Here is a 24,215-nt window from a genome sequence, read left to right on the forward strand (position 1 = left end):
GCGTTGAGCCATGTTGCTCTGCAGCCTTCCCTTACAGACATTTTCCTCCAACTGCAAGATGGAGAGACTCCTTCTTTCTCGTGGGAGATAAATCAAGCAGTACCAAAATATTTAGCAGTTACAGATTCTTGCCTCTCAAAGTATAAAAGACATTGCCTCTTGTGTGTTACAAAGTCTTAGCAGGTCTTGATACAATGAATAACACGCACGTTTGATAAATTCAAGAATGGGAAAAGTTTACGTCGGGTAGGGAAGGCTGGAGAGGACTTCCATTCTGGTTATGTGGCAAGGTCATGGGATATTGTTCTTTTACTGTGATTTAAGAATGGTGCCTTTTCCTATTATCCTTTTAGATGAAAAGATTTGTTCAGCTCATTTAATAATAGTTATACTCCATGAGTTTTAATTAAAGTTTTTAAAGATTTTATTTATTTGACAGACAGAGATCACAAGTAGGCAGAGAGAGAGAGAGGAGGAAGCAGGCTCCCCGCTGAGCAGAGAGTCCGATGTGGGGCTGGATCCCAGGACCCTGGGATCATGACCTGAGCCGAAGGCAGAGGCTTTAACCCACTGAGCCACCCAGGCGCCCTTAATTAAAGTTTTAATGACCGTTCCGTAGTCACCACAATAGAACAGAGGTTGAATAAATTCATTTGTCTGAGAAGTGCTTTCTAAGTAACTTATGTTTTCGGGTTTTACCACCAGAATTTCTTCAAGACATCTACCCGACTTGCAGTCTCTCGGAAACCGGATACGACTGGAAGTTGTGTGTGACAGCTATCAATAGCTCCATCCGTAGTCTTCGCTATGACCTCAAGAAGTCCACATCCAAAGTGTAGTGGCTTCCGCAACAACTCCTCCAGCAGAGTCAGAGCCAAGAGATACTGACTCAACTACTTGAATGCCAGCTACCCTACGTTCTTTTTTTTTTTTTTTTTTAACACTGTTGTATCATCCTGTAAGTTTCTCAAGTTGTCATTCCAAAATTAGCTTGTTGTAGCGGGAGTGTGGTTCTGCATTCACAACTGAAGAAATATCTGATGTTCTTTCTCTGCCCACATAGCAGACAGAATTGCATTCGGAAGATGTATAATGTTTCATCTTGTGAACGAAGTGATGGGCAGTACTCCGATAAGAACCTCTGATTAAGGGAATGGTAGTATACTCCTAAAGGTCATTTTCATTGCTGTTTCAAGGTAGAATGAGAATAGCATGTTTAGCTCTTAGCGATAGGTGTGATCTGAGCATCAGGGACACACGCATAGGTAGTGAGGTAGACGTAGTTGGTTGGATAGGCAAACCATGACGCCGGGAGTGGCGTATTTGTCACGTGGACCATCACTGCAGATCTGAGGTCTAAGCTCCACTGATTGAGAAGGGAGGCACGGTTTACACATAACCAAAACACGCATGTTGGCTTTCTTGTATATCCACGAGCAGGGCATTTGTAGGATTGGCATACTTTTGTTTGACCCAAACTTTCCAGGCATGAGACCTATGGTTTTTTGATTTGCTTCTGGTAAGAACAGCATCCTTTTATTTACCTCCTGATAATATTTTATCACAACAGTTTTCTAAGAGTCATCACAGAGAATCATGTCAGGAGGCTTTTTGTTTCTATTGAAGTAGTTCAAATTTAAGAACATATCACTATGAATAAAAAGAATCTGACCAGGTTCAGACACTGATTTTTTTTGTTGTTGTTATGGTTTCTGAAATGTCTGGGTAAAGGTTTACTATATTTACTTTGTTTTTCTGATTGATTCTACTAGTTGAAGTGCATACAAATTTGAATCTTACATATTTAAATGAAAATATTGATCAGAAATTCAATTAGAAAAAAGTGATCTTGAAGGATATTAGCAGGAATATTGGCAAATGAAAAAAAATTCCATTTTGCTTATGAGTAGAATTTTATGTTTAGCTTAAGCACTTTAAAGTTCTTGAATGTTTTAGCCATAGAAAATACTGTATAATTTCATTGTTTTGTGTTTAAGAAACATTTTGTCAGAGAAAAGAGAAATGTTTGTTAGTTATAATGTCATCTCAACTTTTAGTATGGAACAACTCTCAGTTACATTCGCTTTTATTGCATTCTTAGGTATTGTTCAAAAAAACAGCTTTTTTCCTTGTGAGAGTTCAGTCTTTAGTTATGCACATTTGCTTATGACCCATGGATTTTCTTGTTTAGTGGACATTAATTAACTTTGTCTTTTGATAAGGCAAAGAAGAAATTCATTAAAAAGTAATAAGTTGGTCCAGGTAATTTGTGTGAAAGTTGACAAATATTGTTATTTTTGTGACTCATAAAGTAGTTTAGGATGGCCTTATATGGTCCATTTGTAGAATAGATACAATTTTCAAATGATATATTTTTTGAAAGTTAAATTCAGTTTTTAGAGTATGTTAGTGAAATACAGTATAACTAATTTTAGGAAGATTAAAATGTAAGGTATGATTTTTATGACCCTGTTCTCCAAATAAACAATTTGTTGTTAGTTGCCTTTATGTTAATAAAATTAAAGTATTTCTACACATATCTTTCTATGTTTAGGCTATGCCTACAGTGGTCTTTTTTTTTTTTAAGATTTATTTATTTATTTGACAGAAAAATCACAAGTAGGCAGAGGCAGGCAGAGAGAGACGGAGAAGCAGGTTCCCTGCAGAGAGCCCGATTTGGGGCTCAATCTCAGGACCCTGAGACCATGACCTGAGCCAAAGGCAGAGGCTTAACCCACTGAGCCACCCAGGCACCCTACAGTGGTCTTAAAAAATAAATAATTCAAGCCAAAAAATCTTCCATAGACTGCAAAAGAGTTTTGACCGGAGTTATTTAGATTAATTCATCTAAGCTAGTCTTCGTCTTCACCATTCAGTTTTACAAATAATTTTACACACTATTGGTAATACAGCTAATAAAGAAAAGTCAAATTACATTCTAGGCAAGATTAAATTTTAAACTATATATGCAGATTTCAAATTTGATTTGTATTTTGTGCTATGTGAAATATTCCCTGGATTAGAAACAAAATTACAAAAGCAAAAACTTTATATTTACAAAAATTTTTCAGGATTTACATGGTTCACTTTATTATGATGGCTGCTTATATAATTTGTTAGACCATTGCTGTCCAGTACCATTATATTGGTAATGCTCTATAAATTTATGCTGTCCAGCATGGTAGTTGCTAGCCACATGTGGGCTTTTTTTTTTAAAGATCTTATTTATTTATTTATTCGAGAGAGAGAGGGCGAGCGAGCATGTGCATGTGTACAGTGCACAGGCAGAGGGAGTGGCAGAGGGGGAGGGAGAACTAGGCTCCCCGCAGAGCAGGGAGCCCAAGGTGGGGCTCCATCTCGGGATCCCGGGATCGGTAACCAAGTCCAAGGCAGACACTTAACTGACTGAGCTGCCCAGGCAGATGCTTATAACTGACTGAACCACCCAGGTGCACCTAAATTTACTTTCTCTAATCACCGCATCTCAAGTGCTTGAGAGCCACGTGTGGGGGGTGCCTGGAGGGCTCAGTTGGTTGTGTGTCTGCCTGGGTGTGTCGGTCAGTTAAGGGTTTGCCTTCAGTTTGGGTCATAATCCCAGGGTCCTGGGACGGAGAGCCGAGTTGGACTCCCTGCTCAGCAGGGAGCCCGCTGCTCGCTCTCCCTCTGCTGCCCACCCCCGTTGCTTGTGCTCACTCACTCGCTGTCAAATAAATAAATAAAATTTTTAAAAAATTAGAGGAACCCAATTTTAAATTTTACCTCATTTTAGCTAATTAAAAATTTAATCATATGTGAATCGTGGCTGCTGTATTGGCTAGCACAGTTTATAATATCCATTTTTTAAGGAAGTGTTTTAGAATGATTCCCATGGTTTGAATTATAAAAATATATACACAACTTCTTTATTTTTATTTTTATTTTTTTTACACATGGTTTCTTCACAACCACACTGAGCAAAATAAATTTCACAAAGGTGCTTCATATTTTATTTTAAACTAAATTAGACCTTTTCTGCCTTCAAAATTTCACAGGTTCATTCCATTACTGCATTAATCCAATGTTAAAGATTTAAAATGCCTGTTCGTAAGGCTTGTTTTTTTTTTAAAGATTTTATTTATTTATTTGACAGATCACAAGTAGGCAGAGAGGCTGGCAGAGAGAGGGGAAGGGAAGCAGCCTCCCTGCTGAGCAGAGAGCCCTATGCGGGCCTTGATCCCAAGACTCTGGGATCATGATCTGAGCTGAAGGCAGAGGCTTAATCCACTGAGCTTCCCAGGTGCCCGTAAGGCTTGTTTTTGATAAATAAGTTTATCTTTATCTTGTCTTGTTTTCAAATAAATACAATGAATAGACATTTAAGATATTCTTAATACAGATGGTTAGGTTGTTCTTTCCAATGGAGTAATTTTTACAGAACTTTTCCTAATGCAATCCACAGTGATTTTAAAAAAACTAATGATAACATATTTTTCATCCAGGTCCATAAATGTGGCACACTTAGCGCATTTGCTTTCTTGCTTAATACAGTAATTTACTATTGTGGGCATAATCATAAGGATACTGAAAACTTTGGAAGTGTTTTACCCTTCCTGGGTAAAATTGAAGTGTTACTAAAGCATAATAGCATTTTATACTTTAATACTTCTTTAAATATATGGTAAGATTTTTATTTTGGCCAGCAAGGCTTAGATATTCAGCTGTTTTTCACTTTTTAGAGACTCTTTCCATCACCTGGTGGAGGATGATCTCTGCAGCATGTGGTCTAACCACATTCACGTTCATTGCTTCCTCCACTGCAACTTACCATTTTTAAAAAATTTCCCCTGCCACCTCCTCCCAGCCTAACTTATTTTAACTCACAACACGTTAAGCTTGCAATGACTTTTTTTCCCTGTGATAAAAATCCTGCTGGTCCTCTTTGAGATGGAATACTTGGTAATCTCAAGTAGTAAAATTAATTTGTAAGATGGACCGGTGACAGGTGCAAATGTCCACACCAACATAATTGGGCAAGAAATAGTCCTTTATTTTTCTGTAACAACTTAATTTCTATTTTGATTACACAGCCTCCAGGTGTTCTCACTAGACCCTCAGGTTAGACGGACCTGGGACCCATGATGGGTGGGGCTCTGCTTCAGCTCCCAGGCCTTGGTGTGACGGGGTGGGGCCACTCCTGGAAGCACCCACTGTTTCAAACAGGCTTTCCAGTGGGGGAGAAGCGGGCAGCTACCGTCAGCCCTGGCTGTGAATTAATCCCGGGTCTGGGAGGGGCAGGGAACCCCGCCTGCCAACTGCGCACCAGCTCTGCCCCGCAGGGCCTGGGCGAGCAGCCCCGCCTACCCACCTCTGAGCTCCGGCGCGCAGGCGCAGGCTTCAAGCTGTTCCCACCAGGCTCGCTGGTCAGTGCGGCCCGAGACTCTCCACGCCCGCACGTGCGGCTGTGACTGTGCCCCTGGCTGGGGCCTGGGCCCACTAGACTTAAGGCAGGCAGAACGCCTCGTCGTATGAGGACCCGAGTGCGGCAGACGTGCACCCTGCCAAGTTCATTGGTTTTGCAGGTGAGCAAAACTCGTGGTTGAGGTCACGGCTTGGGCACTGCCTTCGGGAGCTCTGCCCGCCAGGCCCCTGCGAGAATGGTTGCAAGCCCCTCCCCCTTCTCTGTCCCACTCAGATTCCCCTGCAAACCTGGGGGAGCGAGACCAGGGGAGGGGTCCCCGCGGAGCTACCTGCAATGCTGGGGCACTGCTTGTCACCTGGGCTCTTTTCCCATCGCAGGAACCTGAGGCTCAGAGGAGGCCTCTTCCCGCGGTGCTGGGCTGGGGAGGGGCTGTGCGGTCCATGGGTCATGGTCCCTGTGTCAGGCTCTTACCCTTCGGAGGCGTCTGCCTTGCTCTCTGCGATGCAGGGAGTACCTCAGCATCAGCCGGGTGTTCCAGGATTCTTTCAGGGGTGTCTTGTTCGGGAATAGTTGAGAGTTCTAGCGAGGGAGAGTGAAATCAGGACCCCCCGTATGTCTCCATCTTGGTGATGTCACTCTTAATTTCTATTTTGACCCTTCTCGCACTGGGAGTAGAAACTTCACCTTAATCATTCAAGGCTTTTGGGTTTCCCAAGAATGCAAGTAAAGAGCCCAGGACATGCATGGAGATAGGTCTGGGAGAATACCAATGGGTGGGTGTTTTTATCCTTTTATCCAGAGTTGATTCTAAGTTTTAGTGGTCTTCTACATTGCCAGAGCTGAGGAGAGGGTTCGGAATCAGGTTTTTGTCATTTTTCTTAGCCATCATCAGCTGGGGTATCTATTTGTCTCAGCTGGGCTTTAGCTGCCTAGAGCCATTCTTATTCCTGCCCTGAAGATCCATGCGATTGGAGAAGCGCCTATCTCTGCTCCTTCCAGGTTCCCTTCAAGCTCAGGGGAATCATTTTGCTGCTGCTTCGTTATTTTGTGTCATGGGAAGGGTTTTATCCACTTCTCCATAGACGTCCATGTAGGACAGGCTACATAATTTGCAGGACCCAATGAAGATGGTGAATTGAGATTTGGAACTATTTAAGTAGCACAGTTTTATATTTTAACATTTTATTTGGGGAGGATTTTGGACTTACAGAAGAATTGTAAAAGTAGTACAGAGAGTTCCTGTACACCCTTCACCCAGCTTCTCCTAATGTTAACAGCTTTCATAATCACGGTGCAATTACCAAAATTCAGAAATTAACGTGGTGCAACACTGTTAACTCCAGACTTTCTTTGTGTTTTGCCGGGTTTTCCACTAAAGAAAGCTCTCTCAGGGTACAATCCAAGATCCTACATTGCATTTAATTCTCATGTCTCTTAATCTCCAATCTATGGGAGTTCTCCATCTTTCCTTGTTCTTCCTGACCTTGACACTTTTGAAGAGTACTGGACAGACATTTTGCAACATGTACCTCAATTTGGGTTTGTCTAGTGTTCCCTTGATGAGATGGAGGTTATACAGTCTTGGGAATGATGTGTTCTTCTCAAAGCATCACAGCCTTGAACTTTCCAATAAAACAGTTACTAGAAGGTTCAGCAGTTTGCCCCAAGACCTAGAGTTGTTAGCACCAAAGCCAGGACTGGACCTCAAGTCTCACTTTTATGTGAAGGCTGTTAACACAGACCTATAAATCTTTTCAGATGTTTTTCTAAACTACTGACTTAAGCATTTGACTTTTAGGATTGTGACCATCGAGTCCTTTTTTGGTCCCTGCACAATGAGATAGGGGCAAGGGGAGGCTGAACCATTAATGGACAGATAACGAAGGAGAAAAATCCAAACACTGTGAACTTAAGCAGTTGCTCAGTGTCCCTGCTGCTTCATGGGTGGTGGTGATTTTGGTCACCATTTAGTGAGCTTCAGCTCTGGGCCAGGTCTCAACTCAGCATTATCACCTCCCGCTTCTAGAACTTTGGCTTTGCAAAAGAGAAGCTGAGAGCCACCTTTCCTATAACCCCTGTCTCAGTATGGTTCCAGTTTAAAGTTTGTTGATGAGAGGAACTTGCATGAAATTTGAAGGCAGAAGCAAAGAAGCAGCTGTTTTGCCACACAGCAAGGATGCATGGACAGATGTGAGATTTACAGAAGCTTCCTGAAGAATTCATGAGGATTAGATACTTCACTGCTGCAGACAGGTGGGGGTAGAGTGAGGGGATTTTTGGAGTTTCTTCAGCAGCTTTCCAGTAATCCTTCAAGAATTTTCGTTGGTGCTTCAAGCTGAGGTCTCCAGTGTTTGCTTTCTTGACCTTTGGTGACACCTCCTTTGACTTTGTCTTTTCTACCTTGTTTAATAGTCCTGTAAACTAGTAATTCCTATGCTAAAACCCTTTATTCCTGCTTTCTTAACTGACCCCTGACAGAGTACAACAAGTGTTCATGCGTTTAATCCTCTCACTGCCCAGGAGGAAGGTGCCGTTAGAGATGGGGGAACTCACAAGTCAGTTGTGCCTCTCCCGTATCCATATCCACCCACAAGCTGTTTAATGACTACTTCAGACAGTTCCAAGCAATAAAGCTGAACATCTTTGTTATCAGAATGGCTTGTTAGAGTGGGTGTTCCTACACGAAAAGAGTGATGATCAAGACTTAATTTCTTAACCCAGGAGAAGGTGCTCAAACATCACTCATCATCAGGGAAACGCAAAATCCAAACCACAGTGAGATATCACTTCCCACCTGTCAGAATGGCTCTCACAAAAAAGACAAGAAATAACAGGTGCTGGCCAGGGTATGGAGAAAATGGGAACACTCAGACATTTTGGTGGGAATGTCAGTTGGTGCAACCACTGGGGAAAACAGTATGGCTGCTACTCAAAAAATTAAAAAAGGAACTACCATTATGGACACTGGGGAGGGTGTGTGATATGGGGAGTGGTGTGAAGTGTGTAAGCCTGATGATTCACAGACCTGCACCCCTGGGGCAAATAATACATTATATGTTAATAAAAATAATTAATAAAAGAGAAAAAGAAGGAAGAAAGAAAAAAAATAGAACTACCATACAATCCAGTAATTATATTACTGGGTATCTACCCAAAGAAAAAGAAAACACTAATTTGAAAAGATGCATGCACCCCTATCTTTACTGCAGCATTATTTATAGTATTCAAGATACGGAAGCAGCTCAGCTGTCTATCAACTGATGAATGGATAAAGAAGATGTGGTGTATATAGACAATGGGATACTACTCAGCTATAAAATGGAAGAGCTTTTGTCATTTGTGACGACATAGATAAACCTAGAGAACATTATGCTCAGTGAAATAAGTCAGACAATGACAAATACCATATGATCCCATTTATATGAGGAATCTAAAAAAGCAAATGAAGAAACCAAAAAACCAAACAGAGTAAAAACAGACTCTTAAATACAGAGAGAAAACTGGTGGTTGCTTGGAGGGGAAGTGTGTGGGGATGGGCAAAATAGGTGAAGGGGGTTAAGAGGTAGAAATTTCCAGTTATGTCATAGAAATGAAAAGTACAGCCTAGTACTTCGTATAGTCAGTGGTATTCCAGTAACATCATATGGTGACAGACAGTAACTGCATTTACTGTGACGAGCACTGAGTAATGTGTAGAATTGTTGAATCAATATGTTGTACACCTGACACTAATCTAACATGTCGTATTTCAGTAACAACTCAAAAGGACGATTTCTTTTTTTCTTTTTCAAATATAAAAGGCTCTTCCCATATGAAAGCATTCCCAGGTACTCTGAAAGCTTTCAGAGACCATAACCTGAAGACTAGAGATGGATTAATTCCCTTTCTTCCAGTTGGTATACTAGAGCACACACAGTCTGTCTTCGCATTCCTTAATTGCTGAAGTCTTTTTCTCCCCCTCTAGCCTGACCTTCCTGTCTTCAGCGCCTAACTCAGTGGTCTGGGAGTAGTAGGTGCTCAGTAAACAAAGACATTCCTCATTCACTCTGCCTTACCATGTCTGAAATTTCACCATGAATTTGATTTCTTTGGCTTGAGCCTAATTTGACCTTTTCCCCTGTAAAAATTCTAAGTTCTGTATATTCATCCTGTATGCCTTCATGGAGCTGAACTTGTTAAATCCATTGCTCAAAGTTGGTTCAGTTTGGAGCATGAGAGCATGAGGACCTCTTAGTCTTTTTTTTTTTTTTTTTTAAGATTTTATTTTATTTATTTGAGAGAGACAGTGAGAGAGAGAATGAGCGAGGAGAAGGTCAGAGAGCGAAGCAGACTCCCCATGGAGCTGGAAGCCTAATGTGGGACTCGATCCCGGGACTCCAGGATCACGCCCTGAGCCGGAGGCAGTCGTTTAACCAACTGCGCCACCCAGGCATCCCAGGACCTCTTAGTCTTGAGAGACTTTTACACAAAGATAAATGTGTGAGAAGGGTTGCGGCATTCTCTGTAATAGGATAAAAAATTGGCAACAATGTGTTAAAGAATATTTTTTAAAACAGTAAAATCATGGCTCTCATACAGATATAAAATAAACATATGTTAGAGATTTTGCTTAACTCACTACTAATTAGGGAACCAATAAGATGGCACGACCATTTCAAAGGATAACCAAACAACATATTTTTATTAGATTAGGAATATTGAAAGGAAAGTGCAAATGGAGGCAAAACTGGCTTCTCCCACAGTGGTGGACACCAATTAATTGACTCTCCACTGGAGAATTTATTTGTGTGTCTATAGCTAAGAATTATTTTCCATTGCTATCAGTTATATACAGTTTACAGAATGGAAAATCAGAACCAGCTAACCAGGAATGATCTGCTCCAAACAAAGAGCAGTTTTCCAGTGAAGCACAGATTTTTACCCATTAGTATAAATATCCATTAACAGAGAACTAGTAACATTAAGAAACTGCTACTACAGGGGTGCCTGGGTGGCACAGTCAGTTAAGTGTCTACCTTCAGCTCAGGTCATGATCCTGGGGTTCTGGGATGGAGCCCGGCATCGGGCTCCCTGCTCACTGGAGAGCCTGCTTCTCTCTCTCCCTCTCCCTGCCACTCCACCTACTTGTGCTCTCTATCTCTCTGTCAAATGGGTAAATAAAATCTTAAAAAAAAAAAAACAAAACGAACTACTGCATTGGGAAAGATGCATCTATTGCAAAGAATATGGCAGATACTAAAGTGAAAGGCAAACCAGAGATCGAAAATATTCAGCATACATATGTCTGATGGAGGACTTGTATCCATTATTTATTTATTTATTTATTTATTTTTAAAGATTTTGTTTATTTGACAGAGATCACAAGTAGGCAGAGAGGCAGGTGGAGAGAGAGGGGGAAGCAACCTCCCCACTGACCAGAGGGCCCAGTACGGGGCTTGATCCCAGAACCCTGGGATCATGACCTGAGCCAAAGGCAGAGGCTTTAACCCACTGAGCCACCCAGGCACCCCTCCATTATGTATTTAAAAGTTCTATAAGCCAATCAAAAAGATGAACAACCCAATTAAAAAATTGGGCAAAATTCTCAAATGAGTATTTCATAAAAGAAAATATTGGAATGGCCAGTAAATACATGAAAAAGTGCTCAACATCGTAGGTTATCAGGAAAATGCAGATTAAAATTGTAACAAGAAACCAGCATACGCCCCCCCCAGAATGGCTAACATTGTAAAGACTGACAATGCAAAGTGCTGATGAGGATTGGACAACTGGAAGTTTCTACACTGCTGGTGGGCATGTAAAATGGCATAGTCATGGTCGCAAAATCGTCTCTAATAAAGTTGCACACAACCTATGACCCAGCAGTATATTCTCAAATTGGTGCATATGTCCACAGAAAGATTTCTAAAAGAACATTCATAGTAGCTTCATTCACAGGAGCCCCAAACTGAAAACAACCAAAATTATGATGGGGATGGCACTTGGTAAAGAAAAAAAAAAAAACCACCAAAGTACTAATACATGCAAAACCAGAAATGAACCTCAAAAATATAAGATTGTGTGAAAGAATCCAGACACAGAAGAATAGCTACTCTATGATATCATGAATATAAAGTTTTTACTGGATGGTGTCGGAAGTCAGAATAGTGGATACCTCTGCGGGCCTGGTATTGACTGGAAGGGGCACGAAGGAGACTTTTTGGGATCATGGAAATGTTCTCCGTATTGATTTGGTCGATGGTCACACAGGGATATACATATGTAAAAAGTCCTCAAGCTGTACTTAAGTTATATGCACTTCTTGTATAAATTATACTTCAACAAAGTACTATTGACAAAAAGAACGTTGTCAATCTGGATAAACTGATTTGAAAATCATGTCCTGATGCCAAAGACATCTCTTAAGTTCAGTGAATCACACAAAAGCAAATGTAATACAATTCCATTTACATGATTAAAAACCATGGGTGTGGTTACGTGTGATATGTGAATGCACCACACAAGATGGAAGATACTTGTCTGGTTATTTACTGTGGCTGTGCTGGGCAGTGAATGGGAATGAGCGTGGAGACGCACTATTGTTTGAATCCCCTACCAACCATGTGAATGTATGGTTAAAGAGTGGGATTTTAATCAGCTCTAAAGAAAGCCACAGCCAAAGATCTTCTCTGAATGCAGACTAGCCCCAAAATACAGTTTTGATCTCAGCTTTCCAGCATGACTTTCACACTGCAGGGCATTTCCTGTCAGTGGGTGATAAAATCAGTTTAATGAGTTGGGACTAGCATTTCAAAGAAAGAGAATAGAAAATATCAGAGGACAATGTGATTTTGGAGAATGTTTTCTTAGTGCTGTATTCCTGCTGTATATAGAAACTGGGTTGCCCTGTAAAACGCATTTCTTATTTGGGTCACGATTCAAAACGGTTTGAAAGCCACTGGCTCTAGTAAGTTTAGCTTTCTGCTTGCTTACCTCACTGTACCGACGAGTGTAGGGTGACTGGTTTTCTCTTACCCTGTAATTTCAAGAGATCTGGGGGCCAAGGGGAGTGGGAAGGACTTTACCTCTGGCTACGAGGAGAACATGAGCTTTCCTTTAGGCAGAGCCACAAATGACTTGGCATCCACATTGGGCTTAGGAAGCAGGGATTGGACCATAGTAGGTTGTATTTACTGGAATGAACTTTTTACATTCCACCCATCCTCTGACCCTTGAAATACTTGCTTTTTAATCCTTGAAATCCTTGTTGTTTTAAACAGAAGCTATTTCAGATGTCTGTTTAAAGGAAATGCCAGCCACCAGCCTTCAAGGTGTAGGCATTGGTAGGTTTCTTTTCTTTTCCCAAACACAGGAAGAGGGGTGTGGGGCGGGAGGCGGGGGAAAGGCAAGAGACAGAGGGGAAGGGGAAAAAGGTACATAGATATGCATGCTTATGTCCAGTGTATTTTCCTTGTCCCTTAATGACCAGATAAGAGCCGTGCTTAACTGAGGTGTCTGACTTAAACAGGACTATCCAAGCCCAGCCCGAGGAGGGGCTTGTACAATTGCATTGCTAATATGTTCATTACCCTCAGAGTGTTGACGCTTCAGGTTTTTTTTTTTTTAAGATTTTATTTATTTATTTGACAGAGATCACAAGTAGGCAGAGAGGCAGGCAGAGAGAGAGAGAGGGAAGCAGGCTCCCCGCTGAGCAGAGAGCCAGATATGGGGCTCGATCCCAGGACCCTGGGATCATGACCCGAGCAGAAGGCAGAGGCTTAAAACACTGAGCCACTCAGGCGCCCTGTTTTTTTTTTTTTTTTAAATATTTCATTTATTAATTTGACAGACAGAGATCACAAGTAGGCAGAGAGCCCGATGCAGGGCTCGATCCCAGGACCCTGGGATCATGACCTGAGCTGAAAGCAGAGGCTTTAACCCACTGAGTCAGCCAGGCACCCTTCAAAAAATGTTTCTTGAACTTGAGTGTAAGAAGCCTCACAGGTTTCACAAATGTTTGATTAGAGTATCATTGAAACCAGCATTAAGAATATTTTAAGCCTGTAATGAATGGAATTGTTGGTTTTCTCAAGTGTGATGACAGTATTGTGCTGGTGTAGACGGCACTTCTTCCTGGGTGGTGTGCGCAGATGTACTTAGGAGATAAGCGATGTGAGGTGTCAGCAACCCTGTCACATGGTGTAGCAAAGGAAAACGTAGGTTTGTAAGGATAAGGTATGCTAAAATGTTAAGAATTGTTGAACCCAGTGGGATTATAGGAGTATTCGTGGTATTCTTTGCGTGGGCTTGAGAATTTTCGAGATAAAAGTTCGGGAACTATATACCTGTTAAGTATGTGTCTATGTGGAGACACAGTGAAAGTAAATATAGCAAAATGAGAGTGCTTATTGGATCCATGTGCAGGCTATGTGGGTCTTGGTTGGACTTTCACCTGCCTGAGACCCTAAGACAGATGTTTCTGTGTGGAAGTTAAGGGCGGCGCACGCTCGCTGGGGAGGCAGCAGGACAGCACGGCTAACCACAGGCTGAGCCCCAGTCCTGGGGGTTCAGCAGCTGGGACAGCAGCTGTCCCTGAGGCAAGAGGGCCAGGGCTTTATGCCGCCTCACCCACCAGTCATTGGATGTGAGCTACCCTGGGGATGGGGAGCCAGGGGTGGGCTGAGGGGCTAGGGTTCCCGTGTGGGAGAGCGCAGCCCTCACGGTTTCTGGGGGATGGATGTGTCGTTCCTCCAGAGGGTTCTGGGTGGCTCCCCACAGCATCCAGTACACAGCTTTTCTTTATGGTGTGTTGGTTTATCGGAGTCGCATTCTTATACATGTCTTGTTGTTTTGCAAGGTTACAGCTTTGTCAAGTGTTTTTGTTCTGTTTTGTTTCACTAATTCAAGCCTCCGGGTTGGTGCTCATGAAAAACACCTTCTCAACTCATGTGTACTACTCTGGATGAAATGTCATTGTCCCCCCAAAAGGGAAAATGTAATAGCTTTTGCTGTGTCCATATCAGGTTGCATAGAGTTTTTTTTTTAAATTTTTTTAAAAAGATTTTTATTTATTTATTTGACAGACAGAGATCACAAGTAGGCAGAGAGGCAGGCAGAGAGAGAGGGGGAAGCAGGCTCCCTACCAAGCAGAGAGCCCGATGCAGGGCTTGATCCCAGGACCCTGGAATCATGACCCAAGCTGAAGGCAGAGGCTTTAACCCACTGAGCCACCCAGGTGCCCCTAAAGTTGCTTTTTTATGTTGAAGATTCACACAAGATTGTTTTGCCTAGGAAGGAATTTGCCCCTTGAAAACCATTGGTCTCCAGTCCCTCTCCTATCTCTAGCCACAATGGGATAGTTCTGGACTTCCACATATGAATGTGAAGTTTGAAAACAATAATAGATAAAAAGGAAAGACTTGTGTTGCTAAACATAACTGGCATCTGACTCTGCCGAGCCTCTCCACCGTGATCATAACTGAGCAAGAACACTTTGCCCTTTCTGCCTGCACTAGCCGCTTTCTGGAACTAGGACAAGAATGAACAAGGGAAGTTCTCGCATTGTTTTTTTAAACATTAGTTTCCTTCTGCTTTTCTTTTTCCCCCTCTTGGCCCCAGTTTTTAATATGTGCTTCATTTATTCAGATAAGGGGAAAACATTATCCCCCTGGAGAAGAAAAACAATAGTTCCAGAAGCAGAAGCCATGCATTGCAAAGAACTCAAAGTCACTTTTCCTGGGGATAAAGCTTTATTTATCTTAGGGAGGATTTGGCCTTTTAAAACATGGATACAAAGCAGGAGGGGGAATGTAAATATAGCCTCCAAATCTCTATAAAGCTATTTAAACTGCAGAGTGGTGAAGTAAGGTCTTACATTCTTTCAGAAAATGAAAGATCTTTTTGAACTATTTTTCACTGTCCTACCTGTCACTTCAAAGGAAGATCTGGCATGATCTTTAGAGACTTTCTTCCGTCCAAGGAAGGCTGAAAGAAGGCTGGAAAATATAATTTGAACCAAGTAACTCATCCACAAATCTCCTAGTTTTCCCTTTATTTCCTCATAGGACCATTGGTTGCAAATCTTCTTGTAAAGCGTAAAGGGCAGAAGAAATGTTCCTTAATAATTTACTCCACAAGTGGTAGGAGCTGTAATGTTGGGCAGTCTGGAGCCAGACTTCTCTCTGATCTTTCAGAGAGTGAGCGAGTTTGCCCAGGCAGTGTCTCCACTTTCATGGGAGATCTCCGGGTAACGGCCAGTCCCCACTGAACGTGGCAGTGATGTTGAGTGAAGCGGTTTCCACTTGGAATCAGGGCCATGTGAACCCCCGTTGCAATCTCAAGGAGCCTTTGGAGAGTTGACCTGTGCAGCTTCTCAGAGCACACACAGACAAGTCATTTGTGATACCCCCGTAGCATGAAGAATTGTTTAATTAATAATTAATTAATTAGAGAGCGCGAGTAAGGGCAGCAGCAGGCAGAGGAGAAGCCGGCTCCTTCCTGAGCAGGGTGGAGGCGGGTGGGGGGCTCCATCCCAGGACCCTGGGATCATGACCTGAGCTGAAGGCAGACGCTTAACGACTGAGCCACCAGGCGACCCTATAGCATGAAGAATTGTGAATCTCTCCCTGGCCCTACATCCTTCATAAATTCCTTAATATTCTACTCTTCCTTCTGCCTCAGCAGTAGCCAGAATGGTACTTGGTTTGTGGTGTTCTGTTGTAAATAAGGCCATTAGTCCCGGTTATGCATGCTGGGGTGCTCACTGCATTTTATTGCGAATTCTCTGTGTTTTGGGAGATCAGAAACCCACCTCGATGACCCTGTCATCTCTGACATCAAAAAATAAGCAAAAATTGTGTAAAGCATGCGTTTTTGCTTCAGAATGAAAGATTATCTTAGTTTGGGTTCCTGTAGAAGTAGACCGAAGACAAAGACTCCAGTGCAAATCATCGAACTGGGGGGGGGGGGGAAGGAGCACTGTAGAGGGGTGGTGGAATGAGACAGGCCAAGGAAGGAATCATGATAGGGCGCCGCTAGAGCTCAAGCCTGCTGGGGAGCTCTGGGAAGGGTAGAAAATGTGCCTCAGAGCGCTCCCTCCTGGGGGTGAGGAAGCTGGATCATTTATATAGCAAATCCTCTCAATTCTGGGTTGAGGACTGTTGGGGGAGCCCTAACTTTCCAGGCCTTTCAGGCCGCTCCCCTGGTGGCAAAAATGGGCTTTAAAATGCTGGTGGGTTAGTGGGGTGCCGGGGTGACCCAGTTAGTTAAGCTACTGCCTCTTGCTTTTGGCTCAGGTTGTGAGACAGACCTCTGCCGGGCTCTGCGCTCCTCATGGGGTGTGCTTGGAACTCTGTCTCCTGCTCCCCACCCCCACCTAAAATAAATACATCAAATAAATCTTTTTAAAAAGTGCTGGTGGGTTAGGGATATGGGTGGGTACCACAAAGATGCTATCGTACATCCAGAATATTATTCAGATAATTTTCAACAAGCTCTGGGACTTCCACCACCAAAAACGTGTTTATTTCTGGTCATGGACAGGAGCAGTTTTAATTTACTTGAGTTTAATAGATAAGAATAATAATTTTGCAACCTCACACGTTTATTATGAGAATCAAGTTAATTAGTATCTGTGAAAGTATAACAAACAGAGGATGGCAGTTGACATGATTTGATAGTTTGCAACTGGATAGGAACATGAGCCAAAGAAAGCAGTAAACTGTAAAATAAAACTATCACGATCATTTCTCATTTTATTGTTTTAAACTGGTTTTGCTTCTGAACCCCAAAGTGTGGAGTTTCCAGTAATTTAGTTTATGTCCTATTTTCTGATTCATCAGAAAGCCTTCTTGGAATCTGACATGATTAAAGTTTTGCTATTCTTAATATGTGTGTTGGCTCACCTTATTGTTTACATTTTGAGAGAAATTAAAATCTTCTATAATGGTGGATTTCATAAAAGTATTCTTTTATATATTTTTCAACTATGTTATTAATGGTTGGAAGTTCAAAGTTTTTATAGCTTCTTATAGAATGCCTTTTTTGGTCATCGAATGAGGTCCTGCTTTATGACTACTGAATCTTTCCCCGTTAAATTTTCTTTTGCCTATTACTAATTTTACTAGGTTATTTGTTATTTGTTTAGTACATTTTTTCCCATTTCTTTATTTTAGCTTATGTATGTCATTGTGTTTTAGGTGTGCCCAGCTCTAGCTTTTGTTTTCATCACCCAATATAAACAGACTAAATTATCTATTAAAGATAGTGACTAAAAATTTAGATTACTGATATATTTGAGTTTAATTTTTTTTGCTTTCTTGTTGTTCCTGTTTGTTTGATTTTTGCTTTCTTCTGTTTTGGAAGTTATCAATTCTGGTTTTTTTTTTTTCAAACACTTATTTTATCCTCTCACTTTCTTTCTTTTAAGATTTATTTATTGATTTTAGAGAGAGGAAAAGAGAGAGATTGGGGAGTGGGGAGGGGCAGAGGGAGAGGGACAAAGCCTTAAGAAAGTCTTAAGACTGTGCACTGAGCGTGGAGCCTGACACAGGGCTCGATCTTAAAACCGTGAGATCACGACCTGAGTCAAAACCAAGAGTCGGACGCTTAACCTACTGAACCACCCAGGCGTGCCTGCTGTCATTTTCCATTGCCTTCTAACCTTTTATGCCATTGATAAGATATTTGCTTTTTATAAATACTGTTTTTGTTGGAATAGAGTAAAAGCATGATAAATATTTATTTTGTGGACTAACATTCACTGCGTATTGAAGGATGCTGCTGTGTACCTAATGATGCAGAGCGTGTATATTGCTTTACTTCCTGCTCACAGAGAGTATAGGGGCAAGCTCCTGACATCTTCCCTAGTTTTCTCCAGTGTTTCTATCCTCAGAACTCAGCTGACCTGTCCTCTTCTTCCCCTTTCTCTTTTCTCATGGTTTTTCTCCACTAGCCTTTAGAAAGGCTCCTTGAATAGTGTGGCAGGAAGTCGTAAGAGGTAGTGTGGAGGTAAGTTCAGTATAGCAAGTCATGAAATCTCAGCTGCCCAGTTTTATGAAGTTAGTAGTTTTTAAAAGGGAACCTCTTTTTTTTTCTTTTTGCCCATTCGTGTGACTGCTTTGTCCTGTGGCACATGCACCTTCAGCTGACTTTTGAAAGCCTGCTATTTTGGAGGTCATAATTTTGACTGATAGGCCTATACTTAGTAAGTGCTCATTAAGTGTTGTGTCCTGAGTGTTTCACTGGGGTGGTAGAGAATGTTCTTAGCAGCTGCTGGGGTGATAACAGTCCTGCACATTGGCATGATTCCAAAAGTAGCCAAAGAATTTTATAAAGATGAAAAGTAAATGGAAGGGCAGAGCAGCTACAGCACAGGAGAAAATAGTATGAAGGTCTCTTGGTCACCGAGACTACAGACTCCTTACCCTTGTTTTCTCCATAATGGTGAAAACTTGATCTCCTTTGTTTTTGTTGCACCCATTTGAAGTCATGCCTCTCTCTCCTGGCTCTTTGTCATCCTGCCTCTTAGCTACAGATGTTTCTCAAGCGTCGATCTGGAGTCCTCTTCTCTCTTCCGGGACCCTCCCCAACACGGAGCATTCCCTCCCAGTGGTTTCAAACAGAAGCTTAATGTTGGTGACTCGCAAATCCACACTTCTGTCTTCTACTCAAACTCAGTCCCACATTTTTAATTGCCTGCTCAACAATTACCACCAGTCCCCCTGAAGCCTTGACTCAGTGTATCTAGCGCCTTACTCTTTCCTTGAAACCAACTTCCATACTTTATGACCCAGCATTTCCACTCTTATATTTGTAGCTAAAAGAAATGTGTGCACAGTGCATCAAAAGACATGTGTAAGAATGTTCATCGGGCATGACACATCATGACCAAATGTGACTTTATCCAGGAATGCAAAGTTGGGTTTAAATTTAGAAATCAAACAGTTGGGCACCTGGGTGGCTCAGTGGGTTAAAGCCTCTGGCTTTGGCTCAGGTCATGATCTCGGGGTCCTGGGATCGAGCCCCACATTGGACTCTCTGCTCAGCGGGGAGCCTGCTTCCTCCTCTCTGCCTGCCTCTCTGCCTACTTGTGATCTTTGTCAAATAAATAAATAAAATCTTTAAAAAAAAATCAAACAATTTAATTCATCCCATTAACAGGACAAAGGGGGAAATCATGTGATTATTTCAATAGATGTGGAAAGTTCATTGACAATATTAAATATCCTTTCATGATAAAAACTCTTAGCAAAGTAGGAGAAGAGAATATTCTTTCTTTTAAATTTTAAATCCTATATAATTAACATGCAGTGCTATATTAGTTTTAGGTATACAATATAATGATTCAAAATTCTTTTTTTGACAATGGATATATATTTATTGAGCCTTTTAGTTTACAACAAGAGGTAAAAGGGAAGCCAGTTCTTAACCAGTATTTTATACAGCTGTAGTAAAATATTTCAAACTTTAGGGAATTATAATGGATTACGTATCTTAAAAGTTGGGGATTGAGTAAACAATATTTAGCTTCCTGAATTTTCAGGTTGACTCCTCCCTAACAGTGGTAACCAGGTTTCATTAGTTCCATAAGCTTTTCAAGGCTATGTTTTATTGTTGCCTCATAATGGCTTTATATCTGAAGCAGTGCTCTTTTAATACCTACTAATTCCACTTTGAAATGGAGTTTTGCATTTGGTGGAATTTTGGCTTCAGGCCATCCTTTCTTTCCATAAGCCCATTCTGGTTCAGTCTCTAGTTGTGCATTTTCTCCTTTACTCATAGTCAAGAGTGCTTCGATCCATCCTCTGATAACTTTGCCTGTTATAAGCTTAAAACTTAAGGGCATGGCATTTTTCTTCTTTGAACTCATTTGAATATAGGATCAAAAACAGTCCCATCCTGTAGCGTTCCTGTATACCAGCAGTGAACAGCATCTCCTGTTTTGGGAATGTTGGTTTTAACTCCTTTTTTAAGAACACAATTTATATATTTTGGTGGACCCTCTTCCAGAGTCTCTTCAGACTTGGTTTCTTTGGGTTTATCTTCATTAAGCTTCACTTCACCTGCTCAGACACTTTACTTACACTTTCAGTACCCTTGAAATGCTTACTTTTAAAAAGATGATTAAAGGCTATAACTAAATAGTTCTTGTTAGCTGTTTTGTCCACATTTTCAGTGTTTCCTAATAACTTCTGTTCTGCAAGAAACAAATCCAAACTGTGGTCCTTTAAAAGCTTGATGATGCCCTTCTTGGGTAGCTACTTGATGCTCCTTGGTCTAGGTCCGCTGTGGAATGGCCTCTACCATCTTACCCAACTCACGATTCAACATTGAACATTCATTCACGATTACTCAGTGCTCATCATGATGAGTATATTCTTTTTTTTTTAAGATTTTATTTATTTGACAAAGACACATGGAGAGAGTAAACATAAGCAGGGAGAGTGGGAGAGGGAGAAGCAGGCTTCCCGCTGACCAGGGAGCCTGACTCGGGGCTCGATCCCAGGACCCTGGGATCATGACTTGAACCCAAGACAGATGCCCAATGACTGAACCACCCAGGTGCCCTATGATGAGTGTGTTCTTACTCCCCTTTACCTATTTCACCCATCACCGCCCCCTTCTTGTTACTACTAGGTTGTTCTCTGTATTTCACAGTGATTTTTTTTTTTTTTTGTAAAGATATTTATTTATTTATTTGAGAGAGAGCAAGTGAGCACAAGCCAGGCGAGTGGGAGAGGGAGAAGCAGGCTCCCCACAGAGCAGGGAGCCCAATGCCTGGCTTGATCCAAGGATCCTGGGATCATGACCTGAGCCGAAGGCAGACAGACGCTTAACAACTGAGCCACCCAGGCCCCCCTTCGGAGGGATTTTTATTTGTCTCTTTTTTCTTTGTTTTGTCTCTTAAATTCCACATATGAGTGGAATTATGTATTTGTCTTTCTCTGACTGACTGATTTCACTGAGCATTATAATCTAGATTCATCTGTATTTTTGCAAGTGGCAAGATGTCTTTCCTCTTTATAGCTCAGTAATCTATTATACACACACACATACGTCAATATACAGACACCCCCCCATGTCTTCTTATCCTTTCATGTATTGATGGACACTTGGCTTCCTTCCATAATTTGGCTATTGTAAATAACACTGCAATAAAGGGGTGCATATATCTTTTCAAATTAGTGTTTTTGTACTTTTTGGGTAAATAGTAGTGGAATTATTGGGTCCTATAGTAATTCTGTTTTTAATTTTTTGAGGAACCTCCATACTGTCTGCCACAGTGGCTGTACCAGTTTGCATTTGTACCAACAGTGCAGAAGTGTTCCCTTTCCTCCACCTTCTCACCAGCACTTATTTCTTGTGTTTTTGATGCTAACCATACTGACAGGTGATATCTTTTTGTGGTTTTGATGTGCATTTCCCTGATGATGAGTGATGTTGAGCGTCTTTTCATGTGTCTGTTGGCCATCTGGATGTCTTCTTTGGAGAAATGTCTGCTCATGTCTTCTGTTCATTTTTTTTTAAAAAGATTTTATTTATTTATTGGACAGAGAGAGATCACAAGTAGGCAGAGAGGCAGACAGAGAGAGAGAGGGGAGGAAGCAGGCTCCCCGCTGAGCAAAGAGCCCGATGTGGGACTCGATCCCAGGACCCTGAGACCATGACCCGAGCCAAAGGCAGCGGCTCAACCCACTGAGCCACCCAGGCGCCCTCTTCTGTTCATTTTTAATTTGGATTATTTGTGGGTTTCTTGGGTGTTGAGTTGTATAATTTCTTTATATATTTTGGATACTAACCCGTTAGTCATATATATTGTTTGCAAATATCTTCTCCCATCCCATAGGTTGCCTTTTAGTTTTGTTGATTATTTCCTCTGTGTAGAAGCTTTTTATTTTGATGTAGTCACAGTAGTTTATTTTTGCTTCCCCCCCGCCCTTGCCTCAGGAGGTACAGCTAGGAAAATGTTACTACGGCCAATGTCTGAGAAATTACTGCCTGTGCTCTCTTCTAGGATTTTTATGGTTTCAGGTTTCACATTTAGGTCTTTAATCCATTTTGAATTTATTTTTCTGTAAGAAAGTGGCCCAGTTTCATTCTTTTGCATGTAGCTTGTCCAGTTTTCCCAGCACCGTTTGTTGAAGAGACTTTTTCCCCATTGTATGTTCTTTCCTCCTTTGCCGAAGATTATTTGACCATATAATTATGGGCTTATTTCTGGGTTTTCTATTCTGTTCTATCAAGCTATGTGTCTATTTTTATGCTGTACCATAATGTTTTGATCACTAGAGTTTTATAATATAACTCGAAGTACAGAATTGTGATGCTAGTTTTGTTTTTCCTTTTCAAGGTTGCTTTGGCTATTTGGAGTCTTTTGTGGTTGGTTCCATACTAATTTTAGTATTCTTTGTTCTAGCACTGTAAGAAATGCTGTTGATATTTTGATAGGGATTGCACAAGTGTGTAGATTGCTTTGGGTAATATAGACATTTGAACAGTATTTTTTCTTCTGTTCCATAAGCATGGAATGTTTTCCAATTTCTTTGGTCTTCAATTTCTTTCATCCGTATTTTATACTTTTCGGAGTATAGGTCTTTCACTTTCTTGGTTCGGTTTATTCCCAAGTATTTTATTATTTTTGGTGCAATTGTAAATGGATTGTTTTCTTAATTTCTCTTTCTGCTACTTTATTATCAGTGTATACAAATGCAATGAATTTCTGTATGTTGATTATTGAATTCACTTACCAGTTCTATGAATTTTTTGGCGAAGTCTTACAGGTTTGGTTTTGTTTTTTTATAGAGGGGGAGGGGCCACGGGAGGGGAAGAGAAAGAATTTCAAGCAGTCTCCATGCCCAGTGTGGGGTCTGATGTGGGGCCTGCTCTCACAATCCCGAGATCATGACCTGAGGTGAAATCAAGAGTCAGATGCTTAACTGACTGAGCCACCCAGGCACCCCAGATTTTCTGTATATGGTATCAGGTCCTCTGCAAATAGTGAAGGTTTTACTTCTTTCCTACCAATCTGGATGCCTTTTATTACTTTTTGTTGTCTGATTGCTATAGCTAGGACTTCCAGGATTTTGTTGGGTAAAGGTGGTGAGAATGGACATCCTTGTCTTGTTCCTGGCCTTAGGGGGAAAGTTCTCAGTTTTTCACCTTTGAGGATGATGTTAACTGTGGATTCTTTATATGTGGCCTATATTGTGTTAAGATATGTTCCATATAAGTCTACTTTGTTGAGAGTTTTTATCATGAATGGATGTTGTATTTTATCAAATGCTTTTTCTGCATCTATTGAAATGATCATATGTTTCTTATCCTTTCTCTTATAGATGTGATGTATCATGTTGATTGATTTGCAACCCTTGCATCCCAGGAATAAATCTCACTTGATCGTGGTGTATGATTCTTTTAGTGTATTGTTGGATTTGGTCTGCTAATGTTTTGTTCAGAATTTTGGCATTTATGTCCATCAGAGATATTGGCCCATAGTTCTCCCCCGACTTTTTGTAGTGTTTTCTATCTGGTTTTGGTATCAGGGTAATGCTAGCCTCATAGAATGAATTTGGATTTTCTTTCTTCTTCTATTTTTTGGAATAGTGTGAGAAGAATACATATTAACTCTTCTTTAAATGTTTGGTGGAATTCATCTTTGAAGCCATCTGGTCCTAGACTTTTGTCTGTTGGGAGTTTTTTGAATACTGATTCAATTCATTGCTGGTAATCAGTCTGTTCAATTTTCTATTTCTTCATGATTCAGTTTTAGTAGGTTATGGGTTTCTAAGCATTTATATGTTTCTTCTAGGTTGTCCAATTTGTAGGTATATAATTTTTC

At 41.2% G+C, this 24,215-nt stretch overlaps 1 pseudogene; it reads right to left on the reverse strand.

Moving 5' to 3' along the window:
- Positions 1–1,216: 1,216 nt before the first annotated feature.
- LOC122896710 overlaps positions 1,217–24,215 on the reverse strand; it is a 118,520-nt pseudogene continuing 95,521 nt past the window's right edge.

The sequence above is a fragment of the Neovison vison genome, chromosome X (assembly GCF_020171115.1).
Source record: "Neovison vison isolate M4711 chromosome X, ASM_NN_V1, whole genome shotgun sequence".
NCBI lineage: Eukaryota > Metazoa > Chordata > Mammalia > Carnivora > Mustelidae > Neogale > Neogale vison.